The sequence below is a fragment of the Sorex fumeus genome, unplaced genomic scaffold (assembly GCF_029834395.1).
Source record: "Sorex fumeus unplaced genomic scaffold, SorFum_2.1 ptg000002l, whole genome shotgun sequence".
NCBI lineage: Eukaryota > Metazoa > Chordata > Mammalia > Eulipotyphla > Soricidae > Sorex > Sorex fumeus.
The window spans coordinates 20,167,896-20,190,135 of NW_026606059.1; the positions used below are offsets into that span (position 1 = coordinate 20,167,896).

The 22,240-nt window shown below is 40.7% G+C and overlaps 1 protein-coding gene across 1 annotated transcript in view; it reads left to right on the forward strand.

Annotated features, from left to right (window-relative positions):
- Nucleotides 1-22,240, forward strand: part of MRPS28 (mitochondrial ribosomal protein S28) — a 101,825-nt gene that overhangs the window by 31,382 nt on the left and 48,203 nt on the right.

Below are 22,240 nucleotides of genomic sequence, written 5' to 3' on the forward strand. Positions count from 1 at the left end.
GTAGGAAAGAGTTGAGAATCTGAACTATTGATTCAGTTATCGTTGAGTCAATCATAATGATTCAACTTAATACTGCCTGAATTTCCTATTGTTCACTACCTCACCTTAAAAAAAACACTTTTTTTTTTAAAGGAGAATTTGGTAAGATGTAGAGTATTTTATGATTCCCCCTTTCTCTTCCCCACTTCAAACTATTGTTCTGGTTCTCCCTGTCCCCCAAATTACCCTTATTTCCTAAATTTCCCTTCATTCCTCAGTTGAGCTCAACCAGCTTTCTCTCAGCATTTAAACTCCGCAATCTCTGAAATTTCCTGGTGATCTTGTCACTTGCCCAAAAGTCCTTTGCTGAACTTCTCTGCAGTATTGACACGAGTATGACACTATCTGCTCTTCCTGTCTTTGAAACTGTTATATATTCTCATTTCCCTGGTTTTCCTTGTGCTTAACTTTTCCTCCCTTTACATTCCTCAAAAAGTGCCTTATAAAATTGTAGAGGATACAAATGTAAGACAGATACAGTAGTTCGGACCCTAGGGATGGGTGGAAAGTTGAGTAGGCCAACTCTCAGGACGAGCTCTGGGATTGGAAGGCAAGAAACCTTACTTCTAAACCTGTATCAATCCATATGTGCTATGAAATTTCACCATGAGTCCAAACCCTAAGCTTATTAAACCCAGAGAATTCTTCAATAGGAAACGTACTCACCTATTTTAAAACTACAGCATTACAAAAATTAAAAAACACTTTGTGTCCTCTAAATGATGCTTTAAACTGTCCCCATTTCGATGGGTCTCCTTTGGTAAATTAGGAATGTGGTTTAATATAGGCCTGTACATAAAAATACGATGCCTTTTCCTCAGCTTGTTTTAATTTTTAAGAAAAGGTTTTTCCATAAATATATTACAGTTTGGTTTCTTTTATACTTTTTATTCAGATCTTTAATTTGGGACTTAAAATAGAATACTTTGTGTTTCTTTTTTAAATGCAAATTAGGTATTAAATAGGTATAATTAGATCCTTAATTAGTACTGATTGAGCATATTATAATGTTCTTGTGGATTTTATGCTATTGCCCCCGTGTCACTTTTGAATTTATTAAGCAAATGTATGTTTCCTTGATGTATTTTCCTTGAAAGCATTGTCTTTTACTCATGGTGCTTTTTCATATACAGGGCTGTCTGCTGTTTATTATTATATATGATGGAGAGAACTCTACATTCTTTCAGCCTGGAATATTTGGAATTATTTGTCTTCCACAACATATTGCTAGGAATGGATTTTTATAGACTCCTTACTTTTACTTGAGTGATGACTTCAGAACTTTTTTTAACCACCAGTAGTTTGTATAGGCCTATATATGACATTAAAAAAATTTTTTTTTCAAAAGAAATGCCAAACCATTTTTGATAGTTTATAGATAACAGGGGCACTGAGGAGGTAGCTTAAATGACAGAGAACATGCCCTGCCTGGGTGGGGGTCACCAATACCATATTCTCCCACACCCACGCACCACTTGGTGTACCTCCTATAAATTAGTCAAGTACAAAAGCAGCTATATGTAAACTCTCTTTGAAGCTCAGAATCTGTTGCAGAAACCAAATGTCTTTTCCTAATTGCCGTTGCAAACATTTGATTCTATATCCTGAACATAATCTATTTGGAAACTTTCATTTTGAAATGAGCTTGTTTTACAAATACTGTGTCTTCGGCATAAATATTCGAGTTCTTCCTTTCATTTCTTTTACTGAAGAAAACATCTGCAGTTTGAAGCAAAACGGTCCACAAGTAAACTTTAGCGTATGCTGGTCTGTGATCTAAGCTCTCTGGATATTAGTGATGGTGAAAGTGGTGATTTTGATGAGGATATTAAGGACAGGTTGGAGCCATAGCACAGCGGTAGGGCGTTCGCCTTACAAGCGGCCAACATGGCCGACCCGAGTTCGATTCCTCCGCCCCTCTCGGAGAGCCCGGCAAGCTACCGAGAGTATTCAATATGCCAGACACAGTAACAACAAAGTCTCCAATGGAGACGTTACTGGGCCCGCTCGAGCAAATCGATGATCAACGGGAGGGCCTGATTTATTTATTTATTTATTTATTAAGGACAGGTAATAGCAGGCACCAGATATGAGTGTCCTGAAATTCTCCCTCAGGGCCATCTGAAGTCAGTTTGAGAATGTATGCTTTTGGAAAATAATTTTAAAATGTCTGACTTTGTGCTTTGCACATTGTAAGTTCACCATAAATATTCATTGTTTAATTGTTTTAGTAGACAGACGTGACAAAAACAGTTAGCTAACAGTAGAGTGTTGCAGTTACTGGTTGAGATAGTGTTTCTGGTTTTCCACTGGTTGAAAACTGATGGTATAAAGAAGCAAAATTACCTAGGTTGAAGGGGATTGAGAATTTTTGTTTCAGTGAAGAAACAAGAGACATCTCAATTTGAAGAGGAAAAATAAAATCAGTGTTCAATTCAATAAAAATTATTTTCTAGAATAAAAATTTAGGTCTGTGTTATCTTTATAGTTGTCTAATATGTCATAATATTATAGTTAACATTTATTAAGTTCTTACTATACTTAGTTTTCTAAACTCTCATGGTTTAATTGAACATTTAATTAAGTTTATCACCCTGAAATGAGAATTCATTCATTTGAATTCCGGCTCTGTTACTTAAAATTGGTGATCTTGGGCAAGTTTTCAAACTTCCTGGGGCTCTGATTTTCTTTTAAAATGAATGAATTGATGCACCTACCCCAGATGTTTAGTATGAAAATTTAATAAGGTCTTCATCTTCATCAGTATCCATAGCTGACATTATATCACAGATATTGTCCTTTACATATTATCATTATACCTATCTTACAGGTGAGGAAGATAAGCCTTGATGAACTCAACTTTCCACTTAGACATTTCAGTTGCAGAATATAAGTAAACTTGACAACTTGTGGCTTAAATGTACAGAGATTTATTTTTCTCACTTAGAAATTCTAAATGCCGATGGCTTCTGTGTTCTTCCAGAGAGCTTGACAACAGCCGTGTTGATTTTGTGTTTCTCTCCTCAAGGATGTAGAAAGGCTGCTGATTCTCGTGGACAACCATCTGTGTTTGAGAGAGAAAGAGAAAGGGGAGGGCACGTCATTCTCTCAGCCTTAGAAATTTCCTTCAGAATTCACCTGCATTTCCTTACCAGGAAAGCTCAGAAAACACGCTTAAAAAAAGAAAAGAAAAGAAACAAATAGAAAAGAAAAGAAACTTTTGGGCTTTTACTTGTGGAGTGCTGCTGGGACCAGGGTGCTAGAAAGTCCTGTCCTCTTGTCAGCTAGCTGACTACCACTTTGTGCTCTGGCACTGTTCAGTGGCAGAGGTGGGTGTGGTTCTAACCCAGTTGTTTTCTCACTGCAAAGGCCAACTTCTGTTTATTTTTATTATTGAGTCACTGTGGATTGCAGTTATTCGTGATTGAGTGTCAGGCATGCCGTCTTCCGACGCCAACCCTTTGCCGGTGTCCATTGCCCTCCACGGATGCCCCCGCGTCTCTCTCGCCCTCCAGCCCGCTTCGGATGGCAGGCGTGCTTTACCTCCTCTGCCTCCTTTCACTACCGCCTCTTTCTCCAGAGTGACTGCTTCCCTCCACCATTGTTATAATGTTCCCCTCCCTGTGCTGTTCCTTCCCATTCGCACCCCGCCACGGAGGCCCCCAGTGGTGAATTTCCTACTGAAGGCCAGTTCTCTTGGTCTTTATATTTTCTTTATGTTCTATCTTTGTCTTTATATCTCAAATGCGAGAAAAAGCATTGTCTGTCTCTCTCCCTCTGACTAACTTCACTCAGTACAGTACCCTCCAGATCCATTCATGTAATGGCAAGTTTGGACTCGATCTTTTCATAAGGCAGAGTGTAGTGTGTGTTTTAACATTTTCCCATTATATCCATGACCATACTTTTTTAAAATCCAGTTATCTGTTCTTGAGCACTTGTGTTGTTTCAGATTTTGACTGTTGTGAATAGCAATGCAATGAACATACGGATGCAGATATATTTTCTGATTGTCCATTGGGACCCGTTGGAGTAGATGCCAAGGAGTAGAATTTCTAGATCATATGGAAACTCAATTCATAGGGTTTTTTTGGGGGGAGGGCGGTGGTGTTTGTTTGGGTTTTGGGGTCATACTTGGCAATGCTCAGGGGTTAGTGCTGGCTAATCACTCCCAGTGGTGCTCAGGGGACCTCTGGGATGCCAGGGTTTGAACCCAGGTCGGCCGTGTACAAGGCAAGCATCTTACCTGCAGTACTGTCTACCTGACCCTGCAATTCCGAGTGTTTTGAGGAGTATCATATTGTTTTCCCAAAACAGCTATACCAGTTGACGTTCCCACCAGTAGGGAATGAAGGTCCCTTTTTTTCTGCACCAACTCCCATACTGGTTGTTTTTGTTCTTTTTGATGTGTGCCAGTTTCTGATATGAAGCGATAAAATATCTTTGTTTTTATTTGCGTTAGCCTGATGACAAGTGATACAGAACATGTTTTATATGCCTTTTGGCCATTTATGTCTTTGAGTAAGTTTCTGTTATCACTTCTCCCCATTTTTGATTGCATTGGGGTTTTTTTTTCTTGTAAAGTTCTTCCAGTACTTTATATTGTCACTGTCACTGTCACTGTCCTCCTGTTGTTCATCGATTTGTTAGAGCGGGCCCAGTTACATCTCCATTGTGAGACTTTGTTGTTACCGTGTTTGGCATATCGAATTCTTCACAGGTAGCTTGGCAGGCTTTGCCGTGCAGGCGAGATACTCTCAGTAGCTTGCCGGGCTCTCCAAGAGGTGCAGAGGAATTGAACCCGCCTTTGCTGGGCTGGCTGCGTGCAAGGCAAACGCCCTACCACTGTTCTATCGCTCCTGCCCAGTACTTTATATATTTTGGCTGTTAATCCTTTGCAAATGAATGGTGGGCAAATACTTTCTCCCAGTCTATGGGGTATCTTTGTGTTTTGGTTACCATTTCCGTGTAGGTGCAAAAGCCTTTTAATTTAATGTAGTTATTTTTGTCTGTCTTTGCTTCCACTTGCTTGGCCAGTGGCATTGAGTCCGTAAGGATGCCTGTAGCTTCAGTGTCATGGAGAATTCTGCCTAGTGTAATTGAAGGATTCGTGTCTGATATCCAGCTCCTTAATCCATTTTGACAATTGACTTTTGTGCATGGTGCTATAGAGTATTCTCAGGTTGTTTTTTTGTTTGTTTGTTTTTTGCATGTGGCCAGCCAGTTTTCCCAGCATCACTTGTTAAAGAGATTTTCCTTGCTCCACTTTGTATTACCTGCTCCTTTATCAAAGATTAACTGCCAGACACCTGTGTGTCTGTCTCTGGTGTCTTCTATTGTATTCCGTTGATCTGATGGTGGCTCTCATTGGTACAGCTCTGTAATACAGTTTGAAGTTGGAGTAAATAATGCCTCATATTCTTTTTTCCCCTAGGCTTGGTCTAGCTGTTTAGGTTGGGGAGCTTTTCATTTCATTTTTCTCCAGTTCTTGCCTCTTAAAGGAATACCCATAGGAAAAGCATTTTGAATAAAAATTAGACATCTCTGTTGGTATAGTTTCTCTTCTCAACATTGTGTTATTTTTTCAAAATAAAAACTACCTCTTTAGGTTGGCTGCGTATAGAAGTTATGTTCATGTAGATCTCCTTATTTTCAAATGAAAATATAGAACGAAACAAAATTTAGTGGCTGAATGTTGATTCTCTAAGAAATAATGACACTATAATTTGTTTCAAGGAATGTCTGGTAACGTTTTTTCAGATCTCTATAGTTTAATAATACTTAATATATAACTTAGGTAATGAGCTTTTGCCTCTTTCCCATTTTAATTCTTGTTTAGTTTTTGATCCCTGAGCACTTCTGCATGTGGCCCCCAAATAAGCAAAAATAAAATACTGAAATAAAATGCTTATTAAGCAAGACACACCTCTCTAGGCATCATTTTTTTATGTTTCAACAACATTTTGTTTGCGATAATCTTTTGTAAAAGAATTGAAAAATATTTAGTGGAAACCATAGTTTATTTTAACCACATCTTTGGATTTCTGTTTACCACTTTATCAGAGATGTTATCAAGGAATATTTATCTTTTAAGCTAAATTTTGCCACACTGACAACCATAAGCAGTCATTCACTATCAGAATGTTCCCATGTTTATCTTTCTAGTCTGGATTTTAAGTAAGTCTTTTTAACCAATGAAATTGTCATGTGGTCTATCCGTATTTCTGAATGCATAGCTTGATGTTCTGACTCATTTGTTTCTGATTTGAATAATTAATCAAGCTTTTAATATTTATAGTTGTATTTTGTAAGGAAAAGAAAGTTGGGCAAGAGAGAGAGTACAGTGGGAACGCTCTGGATCCTGGTCTGTCTGGCACCCGGCACAGTCTCGACGACGGCCTTGAACACTGCTGAGGGGCTCAACCTTTTCCCGCCTCCAGCCCCTGCCAAAAAAAAAAAAGTAGAAAAACCGTTTTTTTTAAATATTGTAAATTCTGTGCTGTATTTATGCAAGTGTTCTCCTTTTCCTACATATTTGTTTAGTTCTCTTTTGGTTTGGGGCTACACCCTGCAGTACTCAAGTCTTATTCCTGACTCTGTGCTCATGGATCACTCCTGGCAGTGCTTAGGGGACCATATGGGGTGCTGGGGGTCAAATCTGAGTCATCTGCATGCAGGGCAAGCATCCTACCCACTATACTCTCACACCAACCCTTCTATATATTTTTTACTCCAAAACTATAGTACCCTATTTCATAGCATAATTGTTGCAGCGTTTTGTTTTGGAGAGTGGGGGGCACACGTGGCTGTGCTAGGGCCTATCTCCTGGCTCTACACCTAAGAATCACTCCTACAGGACTGTGGGAACCATATGAGGTGCCGGGGATTGAACCTGGTCAGCTACATATATAAGGGCAAGCGCCCTACACGCAGCACTATCTCTCAGGCCCCTTGCTGCAGATTTTATGACACTTTTTTTTTGGTTTTCAAGAGCAGGGTGCAGTTATTATGTGAAGCTTTGTATTTATTTATTTATTATTATTATTTTTTTGCTTTTTGTTTTTTGGGACACACTTGGCAATGCACGGGGTTGCTCCTGGCTCTGCACTCAAGAATTACTCCTGGCGGTGTTCAGGGGACCATATGGGATGCTGGGAATCGAACACGGGTTGACTGCGTACAAGGCAAACGCCCTACCCGCTGTGCTATCTCTCCAGCCCCTATGTGGAGCTTTTTCAAAGGTTATAAACCAGTTGCAACAATTATGTAGTGAGGTATGGTACTGGCCAAATCCACTATTGAGTTTTGTTGGTTTCCTCATTGTAGGTTAAGGCTTCATTCAGGGGCCGGGGTGATGGCTCAGAGAGCTGGATGGAGAACATGCTCTTCAGGCCCTGGCACTGCCTTAGATCCCCAGTACCACGATCAGGTATACTGGGGTCCTCCACTGCCAAGTTGAATAGCGCCAGGAGTCACCCCAAAGCCCCAAATCACCTGTGGGGGGACCTAACTTGTATATTGTTATCCATTGACTGTAGTGCCATAGCTAATGTTCTTCAGTGATCTCCTCAGACTGGTAAAAGTATCTTTATGTTGCTAGTTATGTTATTAAATATTTCTTTTTGTTTTAGTACAGTACATTTCTTTTAAAAACTTAGTCAAGTTGTGAAAAATTCAGCTTGTTACTTTGTAGTGATGGATGTCAGATTTACTGCAGTGATCATTTTGTAACATGCACACACATATCTATACCACTGTCATCCCATTGTTCGTTGATTTACTCGAGCGGGCGCCAGTAACATCTCCATTCGTCATCTTTCCCAACGTTACCGTATTAGAGACTCTTTCAGGGTCAGGGGAATGAGACCCGTTATTGTTACTGTTTTTGGCATATCGAATATGCCACGGGTAGCTTGCCAGACTCTGCTGTGTGTGTGTGTGTATATAAATACACACACACAGATATATGTATGTATTATATTATTATTCTGTGTAAACATATGTATTCTGAACTATGTTTTCTGGACACCAAGGGCTTTTGCCTCTACTTAAACATTGCATTTCCTACACAATGTTTACATGGAATAATTTAGGCTTAAAGTTTATTGATACTTTCTAAACTTATGCAAAAAGCTTGTTTGATGTATTATTTATTCATAGAATCTCCTCTTATGGAAATTGTTAGTTTCTTTTATCATTTGGAATAGTGCTGGTGTGATGATCACTTTTGTGTATCACTTATCCTTATCTTCTTAAGATCTTCACTCTCCTTTCTGCTCTCAGTCATACTTACCTCCTGTCTGCCTGACTCTCTGGACTCTCTTCCCAAAGTCTTGGACTTTCCTTGGTAGACACTCACGTGAGTTGGAGCTATTTAACTAATTTTTACCTTAATATCAACTTTGCACTTCTAGGTTCAGATAACTAATTTGTTCTAAGCTTTCTGTGTAGGAAACACAACCTCTGAGTAGAAGGAAAGGTCCCTGGTGTTGAGAATATATGTAGTTTGCTACCTAATTTATAAAATTGCTTTTCTGACTGCTTACTACAAACCTACTATACAAGTAACACTTTGTTATCTATATTATTGGTTCTCAAGTCTAGTTTTCTTTTCTTTTCCAGATTAGCATGCTGCATTTACTTTGTTGATTAATTTTCATCTTATAGTTTCTTTTGGTGATTAAAAGTACATTGTTGTTACCAGACTAGATAAACTATTTTTTAGTTCTAGAGAAATTTTTGTCTCTTTTTATTCATGTTTAAGAAGTCCAAATAAGTTCAAGTGTTTCATATACATTTATAGCCTACATATAATACTTACATGTGGTTTAAGTATAAAGGGACTATTACTACATGGCTTAAATTTTTCTAAAAATAATTCAAAGCTCTGTTCTGAACTGTACATACAAATTTCTGAACTGATTATAGTTTAAAAAAATTATACAGAATTTTTTCAGTAGTTGTCTAGTAGCCAAAAAAAAGTTTATTGGTGTTCATGATCTGATTAATAGTTACATTTTTAAAAGCAGGGCATTCTGATGGGTGCGGATGTGTCATAGACAAACTTGCAAAGTAATTTGATACTTCCTTAAATACTTAAACAGTATTTTGTAATACAGAATTACTGTGTTGCCCTCCAATTCCACTGTTAAGAAATGAACCAAAAAAATGAAAAATATCCTCTCAGAATCTTGTACGTAAATTTTCATAGCAGTATTATCCTAATAGGCCAAAGATGGGATTTGCCCACATATCCACCAGCTTATAAGTCTTAAACAAAATGTGTGTGCACGCAAGTGTACATATGTGCTCCATCCAGTGGAATATTATTTTTACTTATTCAATCATAAAATATAATGAGCTGCTGATACGTGGTACCACATGACAGAATCTTAAAAATCTGCCGATTGAAAGACGCCTACAGGATGACAGGGCTACAGTTCTGGTTCCATACCTAGGAACTGGCTGGAGAAGGCACATAGTGCAAAAGGTAAGGAAGTGGATTTGTCAGTTCCTCAGAATGGGAGAGTCAGGGTAGAGCTGCCTTGTGGAGGGGAGAAAAAGTACAAATGTTGACTGAGGTGATAGCTGCCTAATATTTTTTAACTTTAAAAGGCATCATAGGGGCTGGAGCAGTAGCATAAGCGGGTAGGGCATTTGCCTTGCACGCGGCCGACCCAGGTTCGATTCCCAACATCCCATATAGTCCCCCAAGCATTGTCGGTAGTAACTCCTGAGTGCAGAGCCAGGAGAAACCCCTGTGCATCGCCAGGTGTGACCCAAAAAGCAAAAAAAAAAAAAAAAAAAAAAAAAAAAAAGGCGTCATAGTGCTTCTTCTAAGTGAAAGAACTCTATAATGGGTTTGAATTCAGCTTAAATTTTTCCCAAGAACTTTTCTGAGTCAGAATAAAGGCGTCGAGGAGCAGCATAAAGGAGTCAGGAGACTTAGTTCTGATCTCTTCTGTGTGGTGAACTTGAGCAGGTCACACACCCTCTTGTGTCCGCAGTCCTGTTTACCTTTTGGTCTTTTTAAGAAACTTCTCAGCTCTAAAGCCTTATTCTTTTATTTTTTAATTTTTCGGGGGCTGGAGGGGATGATCTGATTTATAGCCTTATAGCCATCAACAAATATGGAGACACACTGATTGCTCTTACTCAGTAGCCCCCCAAGATTACAGAATGCTAATCCCGCCGGCCCTCCTCTCTCTTATCATAGCTCCTAGAGGCAAGCCCACTGTTTGTTTATATTACAGGCAGCCTTTTCCCAAAGTCACTGTAGTGCAGTTCACCTCAATTCTTAGCCCCAACAATGCATGTGGTGCCACTGAGTCTACTGCCAAATAGCTTTAGTTACTCCCTTATAAAACATGTTAAGAGTAGCCCTTGTCAGTGCAACGTTAGTCAGAGAATCTCAGCAAATAAGCACCAGCTTTATTTATAGCAATGTATGTTTTGGATTTATAACATTTTATCTGCTGTAGACATAGTATATTATTTGCTTGGTTACTTTATAATTGTGATAGTTTCATGCCACCCACTGTAAGTTGTTCTGCAGTGGTGATTCTAACCACAAATTAAGGAGTTATTTTTCTGTGGTTCAGTTATACACAAGAATTATATCGCAAGAGTTGCTGGAGCCCGAGTTCTATAAACAGTTTTTTTGGAAGAAGTCTTTGTCTGACAGACTGACTAGGTTGTTGGTACTCACAGCATTGGAGGACAGAATCTTGATGAGTAAAACATAACTTGTCCATCATAAAATTGTGGAACACTGAGCTATAAAATGTCAAGCGAGAATGTGCCAAGTGCCCTCGGAGCTGGTATTTGGCAGTTGCCTTTTCAGTAGGAAGAACTGTAGAAATTTTCCTAAGTCCAGAAAAGCGATTGCTTTTTGGAGGCCACGGGCCCAAACTCCTTCTCTAAAAATGTTGTATATGCACGTACACAAGTACATTTTACAGGTAATATTAGTAAGTTCACAGATCCCCCTTCACTTACACAGAAGGCTTTAGGGACATATGTACATAGTTTAAAATTTAAGAACTACGGGAAGTTTGGTAATGATGATGATTTTTTCTAACTGACTTTTATCATTTTTTTTTTTTACTTTTTTTATTGGTTGAGGGTCTGTGATTTACAGTACTGTTGATGATGTTTCTCATGCACCTAATTCGGCACCACACCCAACTCCACTTTACCATTTCCCTCCTGCAGGGACTTCAGTGCCCCTCCCTTTCTCACCAACTCGGTTCTGCGAATCGGTTCTCCCATTGTGTTTTCTTTGCCTTTTGTGGCTACCTTGCTGTGTATTTTTAAGCCCCACGTGTGATGCTTGGTTTTTGAAGTACATCCAGTTGTGTTCAGAAGCTCTTCCTGGCTGTGTTCAAGAGGGTTCCCAGGCTGTGCTCAGGGAACCCTATGTGCTGCTGGGAATTCAGACTGGAGTCAGCTGTCTTGACTCCTTTCCTGTCTTCTCCAGCCCATCGGAGTTCGATGGGTTTTGTCTTCTGGAGTTCTTGTGGTGATCATTTGAAAGTGGAGGCGTTCATTCCTTAGGGTCGTATTTAAGGTATCATGAGCTGGTTGGGACAGGGAGGTGCTTCTCAGGGTAAGCTCCAGAGGAATGCAGCACACGTGCCTGACTCTTGTTTACTTCGGTATCCCAGCAGGTATAATAGTATGTACTGGGTAAATGTTTGCTGAATAAATGAATGGCTCAGGAGCAGTGAGTGTCTGCAGAAGGCCTGACTCGTCTCTTCGGGTTTCTCTGTATCTTGTTTCTACCCTTTCTATGAAGTAAGAGAAAATACAAATGCATCTGTCATGACATTACAGAAGCAGGTCGCTTTACATCTAGGATAAATCTGGTTTTTCCTTTTGTACTTCTTTGCCATAACAGTAGTTTATTTTCCTTTTGTGTATGTGGCCAGGTTTTTCTGTCTGTCCGCCTTTCCATTTTATTTTGTACAGTGTCTAGATGTTTTTGTAAAACCTACAAAATTTCTTGACATCTGTTTTGGCTCCAATTGTAGTTTTATAAGTTAGGAAAATTTTGTTTTATGAGATTGCATTCCAGATTATGTATTCTCTCTACATACACTTAAGAAATACTAGCTCAAAGCTAAGTTTGGTATTTGCTTTCTACTCTAAAATTCAAATAGATATTTAAGATTTTCAAATTGTTTCTGCTTCCTTAGTGACTGACTTCAAAATTTAATCCTTCCTACATAAAAGCCCTTTTTTTAAAAAACAGGTTTAGCACATCATCCTCTATTTTGTTTATTTGTTTTTAGTTTGGGGTCCATACCTGTTTGACTCAGGGTTTACTCCTGACTCTGCTCAAGAATCACTCCTGGTGGGTTCAGGGTGCCAGGGATAGACCTAGGCTTGCCCCATGCAAGGCAAATGCCCTACCCACTGTACTATCCCTCCAACCTCCCTCGGTTACTTTTTAAAGAAGTAAAATGAAAAGATATATATATTTTTCCAGTTTAAGAAAGGGAATCATTCATATAACTGCCTAATATGAGAGTAGTTCATAGTCCACAAGATAGGGGTGATTTCTAAACAGGATGATTGTAATATTTAATAACCAGTTCCTAAGATCCATGCAAATACTTGATATGTGTTCATTCACTAACCCTCATGACAATTATACTGGGCATGCTATTCCTGGTCCTGTTTTGCAGCCAAGGTAACCAAAGATACAAAGAAGTTCCGAATGACTTGCCTAATGCCACTTCCTCAGTAATTGTCAGAGCCTGGGTTCAAACATTTGCAGTTTGGCTGTAAAACTACCACGTTAGACTGACTCTTAAAGCCCTAAACTAATTGTGAATCACTGCTAGAGGCAGTCAAGAAAGGCTCCCCAGAGGAGAAACCATTTAAACAGATTCCTAAAGAATAATTGTAAATTCCCCAAGTAAAGAGAAGGCAGATGGCTGGGATGCATGGATGCCTGGCCACGTGAAGGGGATTTGTACTTGGAGATGGATAGGAGGGAAGGGCTCGGATGATGCTGGAAGGAGAGTGACCAGGATCAGATTGTGATTTTATTTGTGTTCTTCTCAGGGATTCTAGGTCTTATATTGTTGAGTGGGGAGCGTTTGTTGTTTAAAAGGCAGATTTTGAAATCATTCCAGGGTTTGCAAAGTCTCTGGTGAGGGTTCTTGGTGATTCTGATGTAAGTGTGCATGGGACTTCTGTATAGTTTGAGGAATTGTTGAACCTTTCAAGGAGGGGAATGAAGGACAAGAATTTGCTATGAAATGCAACTTAGTGAACATGGGCACTCTAAATAAAACATTTTGAGGATTTAGAGGCAAAAATATCAATTAGGACACCATTTAAAAGATTCAGGAAAGGCTGAGATCTTGAATTAGCACTAAAGTGTTAGGGGGCAGGTGACAATGACCTAGGGACTATAGTGGAGGAAATTGGCACTTCAGTGGTGGGTATCGTTGCATGCCTAAAGTATAAATATTAATACTGTCGTAAACTGTGCTACTCAATTAAATTGTTTAAAGTAATGGTATTGTTGAGGGACTGGCGGAGACAATTACGATAACTATGCAGAGTTGGGTAAATATTCAGGAAAGTGATAGAAAAGAGATACAGGGGTATTGGGATTTGTAGACTGAGCAGATGGGCAGGTAATCATGAGTTACCTGCGAGATGAGCAGAGTCATTTGCCCTGAAATTAGTTTTTTAAATCTTTGTGGTCAAGAGAATGTGAATAGTATGCATTATTTCGTAGGACTTGAGGACAGGTAGATTGTTTAGTATAGGAAACCAAAAAAAAACTTAAAATATTTAGTAAGGGAGGGCTGGATCGATAGCACAGCGGGTAGGGTGTTTGCCTTGCACGCGGCTGACCTGGCCGACCCAGGTTCGATTCCTCCGCCCCTCTCGGAGAGTCCGGCAAGCTACCGAGAGTATCTCGCCCGCATGGTAAAGCCTGGCAAGCTCCCCGTGATGTATTCGATATGCCAAACACAGTAACAGTTGTCACTATGGAAACATTACTGGGCCCGCTCAAGCAAATCAATGAACATCAGGAGGACAGTGACAGTGATTTAGTAAGGGCTTTTGGGAGAAGAGTCTTAGAAATCCTGAGAGGAGAATTCGGTCTGTCCAAATGATGAAAGGATGAGAAGTATTGACAGTTACATTGAGGGATGACCTACCAACTTCTTAGGGCAGAGCCAAGCACACATCTCTCTGCTCTTGAGGAAATTGGCACTCCACCTCTTTGTCTGAAGCCAAAAAGATTTCTATCCCTCTGCCCAAACCCTCTAGCAATGCCTGCACCTTGGTTTCCTCCGTGGCATTTTGCTTCTAGGCATAGGGCAGAATGCTGATCCCATCAGAAAGCACGTGAGTCATCAGAGCCCTTATTCCTTCGTCCTGCACAGCACCCTTCACACCTCCCAGCAGAAGAGCACCTGACAGCTTGCCTTGACCACACAAACAATAATCTGTGGGCAGCCGTGATAACATCATGGAACCATTACCTCTTAAGTAGATCAGAGCAGGTAACTAAAACCTCGCTGGGTCCAATCCAGTTTCCATTCTTTGGAGTTGGGAATTGGGAACAAAGATACTAGCCTCTGAGCAGTCATATTGTATGCCATGTAGATTGGAAAACAGAAAGTTGGCTCAAGGAAAGAAGAAGTATGTAGGCATTGTGCAGAGAGAGAGGTAGGAATCAGGAGAGACACTGCCCTTCTTGCATGACTTTGAAGTTTGAAGTGACATCTAGGTTTCTCAAGGGTCCCAGGTGTCTCTGTAAACAATTGATTTTCTTTTTCTTAAGTCAGTGTGAGTTTGTTTCTGTTTCTGGGAACCAAGAGTCTATCCCCATATCAATAGTTTTGCTCTCATTCTCTTTCTTTTAACTGTCAGTTTCAAAAAAGTTAGGCTACCAAATGATGATGTAGCCCTCCATGGTTAAAAAATGTTTGGCCTCTACACAATATATTTGAAGTCAGTGATTGGAAATATGAATCAGGACTCCTTATTTTTAGTTCAGTTTAGGCATCTGTATTGAATATTACTAGAAGGCTGGAGCGATAGCACAGCGGGTAGGGCATTCGCCTTACAAGTGGCCAACATGGCCGACCCGAGTTCGATTCCTCCGCCCCTCTCGGAGAGCCCGGCAAGCTACCGAGAGTATTCGATATGCCAGACACAGTAACAACAAAGTCTCCAATGGAGACGTTACTGGGCCCGCTCGAGCAAATCGACGATCAACGGGAGGGCCTTTACCTTTACCTTTAGGTCTTTGTAACAGTGGTTTTTGATCCAACAAAATGTTCCCCTATCTTTAAACATTCAGTTCAGGCTTCTGAATTTCACTGTTGTCTTTCCTTCTGTAAGCTGATTTTTGGTTCAGTTTTCTAACCAATTTATGAATGCATTGATAAAAAGTGAACTTAGTCGATGTCTCGCAGCATAAACTCAAGTCAGTTCCTGAGTCAGGGAAGATCCATGATTTAGGCACTGGCAGGTTCTGTATCTCCTTAGGACTCTTCCTGGTTCATAGACAGTGGTCTTTACTGGTGCCAGGGGCAGTGCAGCTTTTTTGGGTTTCATGTATAAAGTCACTAATCCCATTCATTCGGAAGAGTTCTTGTATCCTCGCTACCTAATCACTACCTCCCAAAGTTTCCCCTTCCTTGGGCATTAGGCACTGTAACGCTGTCCTCCCATTGTTCATTGATTTGCTCCAGCGGGCTCAGTAACATTGTGAGACTTGTTACTGTGTTTAGTATATCGAATACGTCACAGGTAGCTTGCCAGGCTTTGCCCTGCGGGCGAGATACTCTCGGTAGCTTGTGGGGCTCTCCGAGAGGGGCGAAGGAATCATACTCGGGTCGGCCTGGTCAGCCACATGAAAGGCAGATGCCCTACCCATTGTGCTATCTCTCCAGCCCTATTGGGCATTATAATTGAACATAAATTTGGGGGTGGGAAGATGCAAACAGGCAGACTGTTTGAATCCGGATTCAGGAGTCAGGATTATTTTTAATTACCTCTCTGCGGTTGCCCAACAGTCCCTTTTATTTTTTATTTTTTAAAAAGACTGTACATCGAAGTCAAAGAATTGTAAATGTATACTTTGAGACTGAAAAATTTTAGATGTCTATCCAACTCAAATTATACCTCGGGATTGTCCAGTGAAGGATGTTTATTAAAAAACATAAAGTAAGATGAAAGAGAATTGATTATAATGAAAAAGTATTGGTCACATTTTTTACATAGCTTTCATAATTATACTGTGCTAATTAGGTATTATTGTTATGAGTCATAGGATTCATTCATTTGTCAGATTTGACTAACTGAAGCTATTAAATTAATCCAAAAGAATTAAAGCACTTTATTAGTGTATATTAAGCTGTTATGTAGTACATTCCAACAAATTTGCTAATCTCATACTTGATGTAATGCTTTTTTCTAAGTTCCACTGCTTCTTCTTTGACTCAGGGTTTATTTGTGTTTAAAATTTCCAAATGTGATGCTTTTGTTATTAATTTCTGGCATAATTGTATTGTGATCAGAAGTGGTGGCAATATTTAAAAGTTGTTAAAAATTCATTTTTAGTGCAGCATTGGTCAAGTTTTATAAAGGTTCTATTTATGAAACATTTTTGATAGTGGATTTATTTTTTCCTGCTGATACTTAAATTCGACTGTTAATAACTTGAGGCTATTTTATCACTTTTATGTAACAAACACTGTCAAACACTGTCCTCCCATTGTTCATCAATTTGCTCGAGCGGGCCCAGGAACGTCTCCATTTTGAGATTTGTTGTTACTGTGTTTGGCATCTCAGTAGCTTGCCAGGGTCTTCGAGGGGTCGGAGGAATCGAACCCGGCTAGGCCAGGCTGGCTGCGCGCAAGGCAAACACCCTACCGCTGTGCTATCGCTATGTAGGTTTAAATTTTTTTTTCCTTTTAGATTATTATCTCCCTTTTTCCACCACAAAGTGACTATTAATATCTGTCAAAATAATGACACATACCCAAATTTTGTCAAACTTGGCTTCAGTGCCATGTTTATTCTTTGGTTCCCAGACATATTTTGTATTTTGCTTTCCCATTACCAAATTTTAATTGCCAATCTCAATACAATTAAAGACATTGATATTTGAACCACTCTGTCCATTTCTTTTTCCCGAAAGCTTTGATCAGTTTGCTCTTTCTAATGTAGTGCTGGCTAAGGATTTCTATTACCTCTTCCGTTAATCACAATAAAAGTCACTCAAAGATATTTATGCATGAGTAAAAGTTTGTATTTTGAAGAATAATTTTCAGAGCCATATGGAATGAACTTTGAGAGGCAGAATTTTTCTTAAGCTTCTATTTGGGAACTGATGCCAGTGACCAACACCATGAGAGATTGAAATGGAGGGGCATTCTGAAAGTTATTGGAACAATAGGTTTTTCCCTCCTTTCATTATCACTTGCATGCTTACAGTTTCTAACCTTGAGGCACTGCTTCTCATTAATTAACTTTTTTGCATTCTCAGAATCACTGCATGTATAATTAACGTGTACAATTAAATTCATAAACATGAAAGTAATTATAATTGTGTGTCGATGAGGCTTTATGAAAGCAATTCAACAAAGCATTTTGCTTTTTGACACTACATGTGGTCAGAACTGCCCGTTTTTCATAAACAAAGGGGGATATATCTTAAGTTCATTTTAATTCATAGTATATTAACATTTACAAGGCTACTGCGATATATTGTTTGATTTTAGCGTAGAAATTTTAAAGAAAGCAAAATGTTTCCTTTCGAGGCATAAGAATAGGAGAATACAATTTAACAGGTTGTTACAGATGCTTCTTCCATAGGAATATTAATGAGAGCTCAAGGCATAGAGTAATGTTTATGAGCGCAGGATGGAACTCAAATTACTTAAGTTGTTTACTAAATGCTCTATCTTTCCATATCTTCATTGTAATAATAATACCTTAGATTAATCATTATAAAGAGTATTGGGGCCTTAGAATAACAGGCTCTTAATTAATGCTTGCTATTGTTCCCTCCCCCACTCTGGAAATAATTGTTGAGCTGTGCATTGATGTAGAGTTGGGGAAGATTTAACTTTGTGTGAGTGTGAGTTTTCCTGGCTTCCTAAATAGTGCTCTGGGAGTATAGGCACCATTCCCAGTTATATTTGACCAATCAGGTTCAATGCAAGGGCCCAAGAGGTGACACTTGACGCCTGGCGACTGTGTGTGATGGTGGGAATTACCTGCCCTAGGACCACACCCAGTGGTACTCAGGAGACCGTGTGTGGATAGAGCCAGGGTCACCCATATGCAAAGCATGAATTATAATCCCTGTACTCTCCAGCCCCCAAATTGAAGTTTCAGTATGTGTGTCTTATATATAGCAGTATTATATAAATCATCGTTAAGGCTTGACCTGATCTATTTATTGAAAATCAGTGAAAGGAGTCTCTAAAGATAAATCAAGGATTCAAAAATCAGGGGTTAGAAATCCGAATGGCTAAAAAGCACATGAGAAAATGCTCTACATCATTAATCATCAGGGAGATGCAGATCAAAACCACAATGAGATACCATCTCACACTTCAGAGACTGGCCCACATCCAAAAGAACAAAAGCAACCGATGCTGGCACAGATGTGGCGAGAAAGGGACACTCCTTCACTGTTGGTGGGAATGTCCACTGGTTCAGCCCTTCTGGAAAACAGTATGGACGATTCTCAAAAAATTAGAAATTGAGCTCCCATTTGACCCAGCAATACCACTCCTGGGAATATATCCCAGAGAGGCAAAAATGTATAGTCGAAGTGACATCTGCACTTGTTTGTTCATTGCAGCTCTCTTTACAATAGCCAGAAACTGGAAGAAACCTGAATGCCCAAGAACAGATGACTGGTTAAAGAAACTTTGGTACATCTACACAATGGAGTACTATGTAGCTGTTAGAAAAGATGAAGTCATGAAATTTACATACAAGTGGTACAATATGGAAAGTATCATGCTAAGCGAAATGAGTCAGAAAGAGAGGGATAGACATAGAAAGATTGCATTCATCTGAGGGATATAAAGTAACAAAATAGGAGATTAATACCCAAGAATAGCTGAGATCAGCACCAGGAGGATTACTCCATAGCTTAGAGACCAGCCGGGTGTTCTATGGGAAAGGACAGCTCAGATAGAGAAGGGAGCACCAAATGGAGGGTGTTTGGAGGATCCTCCCAGGAGGGGAGATGCATGTTGAAAGTAGACTATGGACTGAACATGTTTGCCACTCAATGCCTCTTTTGCAGACAGACCACAGCACCCAGGGGGGAGAGAGAACAGAAGGGAATGCCCTGCCACAGAGGCACGGTGGGATGCGGGGGGGAGGGATATTATCCATGGTGGTGAAAATGGGCACTGATGGAGGGATGGGTATCTGATCATTGTATAATCGAAACCCAAGCACAAAAAATTGTAAATCTACAACTGTACCTCATGGTGTTTCACTAATAAAAAGAAAAAAAAAAACCAGGGGTTGCTTGGACTAGAGCAAGAGTACAGCGGTTAGGGCACATTCCTTGCACGAGGCAGCACAGGTTCGATTCCTGTACCCCCATACCCTGAGCACTGCTGGGTGCGGCCCCAAAACAAGACAACAGCTGCACCAGTTTACTTTCCCACTAATGGTGTTCATGGTTCCTTTCCTCCACACCCTCACCTGCTCTTGTTGTTTCTGGGCTCTCGGATATAGGCTGTTCTTGCAGGTGTGAGGTGTTACTGCAGCTTTGATGATCTCTGATAATCAGGGATCATTAGGATTATTTTCATATGCTGTTGGCCATCTTTATGTGTTTGGTGAGGTGTCTCTCCAGCTCTTTTGTGATGGGATTGTTGCTGTTGTAAGTTTTGTGAGCTCTTATGTTTCGAGTATTAAGGTTAGTGACTTATTGTAGCGTACAGTTATGGTTTTACTAGTGTACTGGTTTTACTAGTGTATGGTAAGTACAAGCTGCACCCCCATTCCACCACCAAAGTTCCAAGATCCTCCACCCCGCCCGTATGTTACTTCTTCAACCTCTCCTCCTCCTCCCCCTCCCCCCAACTACTTGGTAATCAGAATTTTGTGTTCCAAAGCCAAGGTTTTGTTGTCATCCACGCTCTTTATTCCCTTGTTTTGCCTCCCTGTGCCACGGATGAGGGAGATCATCTGTTGTCTGCCCTTTCCCCTCTGATTTACTCCTCCTAACATGCTGCCTTCCAGGTCCACCCATGTTGTAGCAAACTGTAGTATTTCATGGGTTGTTTTCCACATCAGTTCTTTGTCCAGTGTGCGATATGCTAGTATTTTCCCCCACTCAGGAGCGTGCCTTTTTGTTTTGATGACAGTTTCTTTAAGTCGTGCCGAAGCTTTTTGTGTGATACCATCTCCCTTGTTTGTTCTTGCAACCGTTCCCTTCATTTTACTGACTTCCAAGTAGTCCAACTTGTGTTCTTGGCGTGAAATAATGATCCAGTTGCATTCCTTTGCCTGTGACTATCCATTTATTGAAGAAACTTTTCTCCATTTTATACCTTAGGCGAACCAGTCTTCAGTACGTGGAAGCTGCTTGTTTGGTTTCTCCTAACCTTAGAATTCTACTTTATTCCTGTGTGGTGTTCTGTGTTGAGGAGTAGGCATAAAAAACATAGACGGGGCTGGAGCAATAGCACAGCAGGTAGGGCATTTGCCTTGCACGCGGCCGACCCGGGTTCGATTCCCAGCATCCCATATGGTCCCCTGAGCACGCCAGGGGTAATTCCTGAGTGCATGAGCCAGGAGTAGCCCCTGTGCATTGCCAGGTGTGACCCCAAAAAAACAAAAAAAAAAGAAAAGAAAAGAAAAGAAAAAGACATAGACTATCAATGAGAAGCAAAATGCCCCTACCAGCCTTGCTCGTGCCTTTGACCCTCTGCCAGGGCTCTGCTATCTCAGCGGCTTTCTGAACTTACTTACAGTGATCTGTGTTGAATCCTGGCCTCCATTCATGTCCTTCCCTCTTTGGGGCCAGAACTGGCATTTCTGCATGTAACGCGGGCGCGGGGGGAGGGGTGGAGAGGAACGAGAGAAACGAAAAAGGCAAAGCCACAATAATTCTCTCAATAGCTGTATTCATGTCACACGTATGGTGACTTCTCTGTCCTTGTCTAGGCGCCCTTAATAATACCTTCTTTGTGTCCTCCCTTAAGAACTGCTTTCCTCGCGCTAAGCCGGGCCAGGGTGAGTTTTATCGAGTGACTTTCCAGTTCTCACTTGACCTGTCACGGGCACACGGATGCGACCGCTGGCTGCGGGGAAGAGTGTGGGGCATTCTTCCCCCTTCACTTCCTCGGCTCTTTCGCCCCCATTGAGCTGTGAACAGTGGCCGAGGACAAAAGCTGTATACACTGTACAAACAGAGCAGCAAAGCAGCAGTACACTGAGTCATTCTTCGCTCTGTGTGAGAACTGAGGGGGACTCTATTCACTTCCTTTGTGCTGGTGTCTGTCAACAGTGCTGTTTGAGGCCAGCCCCATTGTGCCGGCCAGTGTTTCGTATTGACCTAAGTCTGTGCCGGCTATGTTCCCAGGGTCGAAGTTGCGAGCGAGAGAATGTTTGAAAAGGGGTAATCATAGGCTAAATGCATTTTGCTGCATTGTCATCTGACCTATTAAATCTAAACTGTGGTCTGAGTTAATGCAAACAGGTAATTATATAGTCACAGCTGCAGCTATTGACATCTGCTTACCACCTCTGGGGGAGGGGGGAAATGAAGTGGGTTTTCTTTGGGGTTTGTGTGGGGGGGGGGTTGTTGCTCTGTTTCTAGGCTCTTATATGCTGGACATTGGTGATTTTTTTTTTTCTTCTTGGGTCACACCCAGCGATGCACAGGGGTTACTCCTGGTTCATGCACTCAGAATTACTCCCGGCGGTGCTCGGGGGACCGTATGGGATGCTGGGAATTGAACCTGGGTCGGCCGCGTGCAAGGCAAACACCCTCCCCACTGTGCTATCATTCCAGCACTGACATTGGTGATTTTTAACTAAAAATAGGTAAGTGATTAGGAGGACTCCAAGATCAACTTCCGCTTGCTCTGCCACAGCTCTCTGCGTGTATTTCCCATCATCCCCCGGATTGAGGCATTTTGGTGCCGTTTGGTTCTGAGCTGTGTCAGGGGAAGAT